This window comes from Mus pahari, chromosome 6, assembly GCF_900095145.1.
Source record: "Mus pahari chromosome 6, PAHARI_EIJ_v1.1, whole genome shotgun sequence".
NCBI classification, from domain to species: domain Eukaryota; kingdom Metazoa; phylum Chordata; class Mammalia; order Rodentia; family Muridae; genus Mus; species Mus pahari.
In genome coordinates, this window is record NC_034595.1 from 58,524,058 (window position 1) to 58,531,895 (window position 7,838).

Here is a 7,838-nt window from a genome sequence, read left to right on the forward strand (position 1 = left end):
GGAGTCCCAAGTTCTTGTGAGACTTGAGCTTGAGGAGAGAGAAAGGCTTTCGACTTCAGGGTGCTCCAAAACCATGCCAGGAATGCCAGACAGTGAGAAATACCCAATGGGTGACAATAATTAGCGCTCCCACCCATCCCAACAGAGGGAGCGCCTCTGTGTGTCCTACACCCTCCCTTCACATGATAGTTCTTAGAAAGCTGAAATCACAGGACTGGGCCACCAGGGCCTTGTTCCCAGCTCTCCCGGACTCTTCTGTTGATAGAACTCTGTTGCTATAGAGACGACCAATCCTCTAGGGAGAAGAGTTGAATGAAGGCTGCAGAGAGTCCTCCAGGGAACAGTGCATGGAGCCTCTTCACCCAGTCATTCACTTCCTCCTCTACGTGCTCGCCTACTTCTGCGTCTACTCGTGTCTGTATTTGTTGGTGTATTTCATTAGCATCTTTACAGAGGATTAGGCAGCCCGTTGGACAGAGCCTCTTTAGGTACAGAAGACCCTACCCACTGCCCAAGGTGAGATCTAAGACCCAGCTGACATTGGCCAAGGAAGGACAGGGTGGGAGGGCTTCCAGCCATTGCCAGGCTTGTGAAGGGACAAAGGCTGGCCTGGCAGGTAGGGGCAGTCCTAAGGGAAAACGCAGAATGCCCGCTGGCCACTTATACTTTGGTTCTGACTGATGTCCTCACTGTGGGTCCCACCCCACCCATACTCTGGCCGTTTAGTAGATTAGTTCAGGGTTTCCTCCTGAAGGCACTGTGTGCGCTAAAGCAGTGGCAGAACCAGGAGCATGGCAGGGACAGGCCGGGGTAAGATGGTTGATTTGGACTGACTGCGGGTGAACCCTGTGCCTCTAGACTTCATTCGGCTTTCACAGGGTCTTCAAGACATGCCTTACATCGACAAGGGCAGGACTGGCCTAGGCGAGGCTGTTTCTATCTATGCCCATTCTCTCTGCCCTATAATGTCACTTCTCCCTGGTGGACCTGTAGAAGGGACCTCGTCATCTAGACTGGCACCCCAACAGTCCTGCAGTGACCCATCAACTCAGTTAGCGCGGATGTGTTTCAACCTGCCTCACCCTGCCATTGCTTGTGCCCAGATTTCCAATGAAGCAGAAGCAGGCATGAATGTGTGGGCTCCTGCTGCCACACAGCTCTGGATTTTCATTAAGTGGGGGATTGTCTGCCAATGCCCCAAATCTTAATGTGCTTGCTGTCTTAGTTGCATGTACTCTGAGAGGGAGTATGGGGGACACAGGGAGAAGGAGTGGAGAGTGGGGTAGAAATTGTGTATGTACAGTATTCATATATGAAGTTATCCAGAAATGTAAAAATAACGAAATAATTACTGGTTCCTTTTTGGCTGTCTAAGAGAATTGCAAATGTTTCATTTGGGAGCCTGAGTCATATTTGGGAAGCTGGCGTAGCGGCTTTGACCTACTAGCTTAAAAGGGAACAGAATGAACCTTTAACATGCTCATAAAAAGGGAGGGGTGGGGAGCCTTGGGAGGAAAGCAGTCTTGAGAAATTTAGCCTCTCCTTCCCATCTCTTACCCAAGGGGGATTGCAGAGCCTACAAACGAGGCGTGGAGGTCAGCGCAGCCACACGGGACAGGAACAATGTGACGTGCTGGCCCAGGGTCCGTTTGGAAGCTGTGCCTGTCCAGTGGATGAAGGAGTTATCTAGCGTTTCTGTCCCTGTCTCTCAGTCCTGTGCACCAATGGATAGGCCAGCGCGCTTCACTGGCTGCTTCGGAGGCGTGAGGACGTCTGCAGTCTCTCATCTTCCTTTATTCCAGCGCTTCCCGATGTTGCTGATTAGAACCCAGCGCTCTCCGGGAAGCACAGAAATTGGATCAATCTGTAAAGCAAAAAGGAGATGAAGGGCAGTCTCTGGGAATGAGTATGTAAAGCCTCTGCTCTCCAAAGACTCCTTTTGTGTAACTCAGCTTTCAACAGTCCGACATCCAAAGAAGGCAGACATACCACCCTGACAAATAAAAATTGCAACTTTTTTTTGGTTAAATATTAAAGAATGGTTGGGGTGCCTTGGGACAGAAACTGTTAATTTTCGTGTAGTGAGTACTGTTAATTTGGTAGGTGTTTCAGAAACCTCATGGTTGAGATAAGATGTGTTGAGGTTGAGAAATACTTGCAAATCTTTATAACCTTCACAGCTCTGGTTGAGAAAACCATAAAATCAGCAGGTCTATGAATTAGAGATATTTGGAAATGTGAATAAGAAATAAATTCCAACCTGATATTTTATAGTATCTGCTGTATTGTTACATGGCTGTCATGAAAGTTTGTATTAGAATACAAATTTTGTGTTAATGTTTTAACTTTGCAATAGTGAACTCATAGCTAAAAGAAGTTAACCGATGTAGGCTAGGGATGTAGCTCATCTGGCAACCTGCATGCCAGCATGCATAAGGTCGCCGTGCTGGATCTCCACCCAGAGAAGTGTGCTGTTTGGACAACAAAGAACCTGGGAGGAAAGGCCAGCGCCTGTGGGTGACAGGGAATGCTTCCTGGAAGTTACTGCTTCTGCTGTGTGTGGTAAGGAGGCTCAAGGTCTGTTGCAAAGGCATAGCAGTGCTCTCTTGAATGCTCTCTCTCTCTCTCTCTTTCTCTCTCTCTCTCTCTGGCTTTTGGGGATTGTCACTGTTGTTTTGAGACAGGGTTTCTCTGTGTAGCCCTGGCTGTCCTGGAGCTCTTTCTCTGTAGACCAGGCTGGCCTTGAACTCAGAGACATACCTCTGCCTCCTAAATGCTGGGATTAAAGGTGTCTGCCACCATTGCCTGGCCTTCTGGAGTACTCTTTTAGGAGTTAGTGAGCAAGTTTGTTCAGAAGTTCTCAGTAAGAAACAATAAATTTAATGAGGATTAATCACACACATTCAGCTTTGCAAGAGCACAGTATACATTCTGTCCACAGTTGCCTGATAAAGTGTTTGCATGAAGTCTTTTTGGTCAATAATTATTATTAAAGGATTTCTCTACTGGTAATATAATTTGAGAGATAGCCCCAAAATCTATGAGCTGTAAGACACTAGGGATCACGTGTATTGCTCTGTGGGGTTTCATGATTGTTCTTTTTTTTTTTTTTTTTTNGTTTTTCNAGACAGGGTTTCTCTGTGTAGCCATGGCTGCCCTGGAACTCATTCTGTAGACCAGGCTGGCCTCGAACTCAGAAATCCACCTGTCTCTGCCTCCCAAGTGCTGGCATTAAAGGCATGCGCCACCATGCCCGGTTCATGATTGTTCTTTAGGTAACAAGAGTCATTGTCGTTGTGAGCATTGTGCCTGTGTGGAAGCTTATCATCGTAGGCAAGTTTCATGGTGTGGTTCCGGCTGTCATGAATGTGACCAACAAGATGGCTTACTGGACTGGGGCAGGGGTTTTCAGACTCAGTCTATGAAGTTCTAGTTAGTTGGTTTGAGTTGGTGATTTGCAAATGACTGTTGATGTCATGTCCTGGAGAACTGACAACAAAGAGAACGCATGGTTTAAAGAGAGCATGCACTCAGACTATTAAGAATCGTGCCTTGGGAATGATTTAAGCTTCCAGCAATGTTTTACCTTGTCTGTGTGGCAGACTAGAATATGCCGTGTTGAGGTTTGGTCTGCCTCCCGAGTGCTGGGATTAAAGGCATGTGCCACCACTGCCCACCTGTGATGGTTGGTTTTAAATGACAACGTGACACAGTCTAGCATCACCTGAGAAGAGATTCCCAAGGAAGGACCGCCTACACTGAGCATGACTATCAAAATGTCTTAATAATGGTAATCATGTGGGGTCCTGGGATAGATAAATGTATGTGAATGAAAGTAAGCTGAACATAGAGACAAACCCTTTATCTCCTAAATTTTTGTCAGAGTATTTATCACATGAAATGAAAATAAGACACCAGTCTCAAGATTATTTCTGTTTGGAATACAAGGTGGACCTTCTGTTGCCTTGTACCAGTTGGAAGATATTCTAACTTCGGAAAACATGCAGAGTAACTGCTTGCAAGTGGTCAAACTGATGAGCCTGAACTACTCAGGGGCAGAGACAGGAACATCCTTAAGTTTAAATGCTGTCAGGACTACAGAGGGGATTGCAGGCCAGCCTAGGATCTCAATGATATCCTGCCCCCAAATGAAAAAGGCAAAAAGAGGAGTAGGGAGGTGACTTAGAAGTAGACTGTCAAAGGAGAAAAAGAAAAAAAGAAGTAGAGTGTCTGTCTAGCATGTATAAAACCCTAGTTTCTATCCCCAGTAAACACACACACACACACACACACACACACACACACCACAAAATAATCAACTGCAAACTATTTAGTGTAATATTTATTTCCATGCCTGGTTGGTACCTGAGGCCTAACTTGAAGGGACTATATAAATATAGTGCTTTTAGTGCATGTATGTATGTGTGTGTGTTTGTACATGTATGTACACATGCATGTATTCCTGTGTTTGCATATATATATATACTTCTCTGTGTGTGTGCGCTTACATGTATGTATAGTTTCAACAAGAGACTTTATTCTGTCACATTTTCTTCCTCCTTTGAGTGTTGGTTCCTATAGCTAGGGAAGCTGGTTTAGGTTATTTATCTTTCCCCCAGGTGGTGATTAAAGTCTCTTTCTCAAGTATAAAAAATTAATTTCATGATAGAAAGCTGTAATCCTGTGCCCTGATCTGTCCTTTGAGAGGTGCATCAAGGGAAGAGGTAAAACCTCAAAAACAAAGGCCGTATTTATATTCCAATACCACATGGTACAGAGGGAGAAGGATCAAAGTATTCATGTGTGAGTATCTTTTCTTGCTGCACAAGAGGCTCTTTGGAAAGCATCTCTTTGGAGCTTTCTTCAAAGCCAAAATTAATCACCGCAGCCAGAAGATCACATTTTGCATGTCTCCATTAGACTACAGCATGCTTGTTTTGTGTGGTCTAAAAGATCAGTTCTATTTTACATTATGGACAAAGAACTGTACAAGGGACCCCAATGGAGGAGCTAGAGAAAGTACCCAAGGAGCTGAAGGGGTCTGCAATCCTATAGGTGGAACAACAATATGAACTAACCAGTACCCCCTGAGCTCGAGTCTCTAGCTGCATATGTAGCAGAAGATGGCCTAGTCAGCCATCGTTGGGAAGAGAGGCCCCTTGGTCTTGCAAACTTTATATGCCCCATACAGGGGAACGCTAGGGCCAAGAAGTGGGAGTGGGTGGGCAGGGGAGCAGGGTGGGGGGAGGGTATAGGGGACATTCAGGATAGCATTTGAAATGTAAATGAAGAAAATATCTAATAAAACAATTTTTTAAAAAAGAACTATACAAGGGATATTCCATTTAGTAGATTCTCATTTTTCCTGAATCCTATGATATGGGTAATGGGGATGGGTACAAGAGAAGTCAGTTACCATGTGAATAGAGGTTGTGTGTCTGTGTGTGTCTGCTTTAGTTACCATGTGAATAGAGGTTGTGTGTCAGCGTGTGTCTGCTTTGGTTAGACTATTTTAAGAACTCTAATGACCTTAAATTTCTAGGCACATTTTGGTAATTCTGCCCATGCCCTACTTACAATACCACTGACTAGTGTCCAGAAGCCAAGCACTGGCTAGGCTGAAGGGGTTTGCGAGGCACATAATACATGGCCTTGTTCTTATAGAGCTTTTAGTATATGGAAAATACAATTCTGCAATGTGCTGCAAAGAAATATAGCGTTATAAAGTTGTAGACCCTGGCTCAGCGATTAAGAGCACTGACTGCTCTTCCAGAGGTCCTGAGTTCAATTCCCAGCAACCATATAATGGTTCACAACCATCTGTAATGGGATCTGATGCCCTCTGCTGGTGTGTCTGTAGACAGCTACAGTGTACTCATACAAATAAAATAAATAAATAAACCTTAATAAAATATTTTGTAGACCCACATGATGCTTATGATGAAACAGGAAAACAGGCAGGCGACTGTCAGAGCGGGCAGCACGGCAGTGGTCACAGCTCATATCCGTGTCTTAAAGGGAGAGAGCAGCTCAAGGGTCCTGAGGAGCCAGGGCAGCTCACTGTGGCTGGAGCCAGTCCACTGCTGACAGGATGATGGGAAATGTACGCAGGAGGAGTCAGCGAGGTGTCGGCATTCATAGCCAAGACTGAGACTTCTCAGGATGTTCCTAGAATGAATAGACAAATCCCTATAGGGCCATAAGCACGGAATAACCTCCAAGTTGTTAAGAGGGGAGAGCCAAGCATGGGGACACATGCGCGTGAGCCCAGCACTCAAGAGGCTGAGGAACGGAGACAGTGTGGTTAAGGATACCCCGGGCACACAGTGTACTTCTGACCAGCCTGGGCTACAGAGTGAGACCCTGGCCAAAGGCAAAACAAAACAAATGAAAAATTGCTGAAAGGATGTAATTTAAAAGAAGTCATTTACTGTTACTGCAGTCTAGGTGATAGGTGATACTGAAGGAGGATGACAGCAGGGATGTTAAGATGCTATGGGAAGTGAAAAGGCAGAACCAAGCTGCCTGCCCATCATATACCTTTCCATCAGGCCACCTGTCTATCATCAGGCCACCTGTCCATCATCAGGCCACCTGTCCATCATCAGGCCACCTGTCCATCATCAGGCCACCTGTCCATCATCAGGCCACCTTCCATCATCAGGCCACCTGTCCATCATCAGGCCACCTGTCCATCAGGCCGCCTGTCCATCATCAAGCTGCCTGTCCATCACCAGGCTGCCTGCCCATCAGCGTATAAACAAAATGTGATATAGACACACAGCATGACGGTCAGTCATAAAAAGGAATCATGTACTGACACTTACTAACATGAATGAGCCTCAGAAACATCATATAGAAAAGAGAAGCTGGATGCTAAATGTCAAATGGTCACTTTTTCCCATATCTGGGAACTTGGCACTGGATGCTCTACCACGAAGTCACATCCAAGCCCTCTTCTACTTCCTGTTTTGAGATGGTGTTCACTAAATTGCACAGGCAGGTCTTGAACTTGTGATCTTCCTGACCTAGCCTCCCAAGTAACTTAGACTATAGGCCTGCATCACCAGGCCCAGCTATACATTATATAACTATTTCATGTGGTTAGAAGAGACGAGGAGGTGTGGCCTTGTTGGAGGAAGTAAGTCACTGGTGATGAGATTTTGAGTTTCAAAAGCTCAAGCCAGGCCCACTGTCACTCTTTTCCTGCGGCCTGTAGATCTGGATGTAGAACTCTCAACTACCTCTCCAGCACCATGTCTGCCTGTGTGGTGCCGTGGTCCTCACCATGAGGACAATGGACTAACCCTTGGAACTGTAAGCCAGCCCCAATTAAATGTTGTCCTTTATAAATGTTGCCTTGGTCGTGGTGTCTGTTCACAGAAATAGAACACTGACTAAGATAAAACTAGAAGACTGTAGTAAAGGACATTGTGAATAAATGTTGGGAACAAAATAAAATAAAGCCGGGGGAGGCCAGGGGAAAAGTTGGGAGGAAAAGATGCCCACGCCCCGCCAGAGTTTCTCTATTCTCTGGTCAGTCAGGTGTGGGGAAACTGCCAGGCGCTTTCCACTTGGCCCCAGGTGGGCATTGCCTCTGGGTAGAGAAGGGGCAGCCCCAACCAGGGACCCCCCTGGAGCTACCTTGCTATCACTCCAGGGTTGCGTGGCAGAGGGAATAGGGGAAGAAGTTCCCAACACTGACCAGAGTGCGCAGCAGGACTTGATGGAACAGAGCAGAGCCTCCTTGGTTTAAGAGCTTTATTATAGAAATGCAGGGAGAAAGAAAGAAGGGAGAGAGAGAGAGAGAGAGAGAGAGAGAGAGAGAGAGAGAGAGA

The 7,838-nt window shown here is 46.0% G+C and overlaps 1 long non-coding RNA gene across 1 annotated transcript in view; it reads left to right on the forward strand.

The window, feature by feature from the left end:
• The first annotated feature begins 279 nt into the window (after window positions 1-279).
• LOC110322844 overlaps window positions 280-7,838 on the forward strand; it is a 12,651-nt gene continuing 5,092 nt past the window's right edge. Inside the window, exon 1 of the long non-coding RNA XR_002380605.1 lies at window positions 280-616. This is a non-coding gene — a long non-coding RNA (uncharacterized LOC110322844). The remainder of the gene's footprint in view (window positions 617-7,838) is intronic.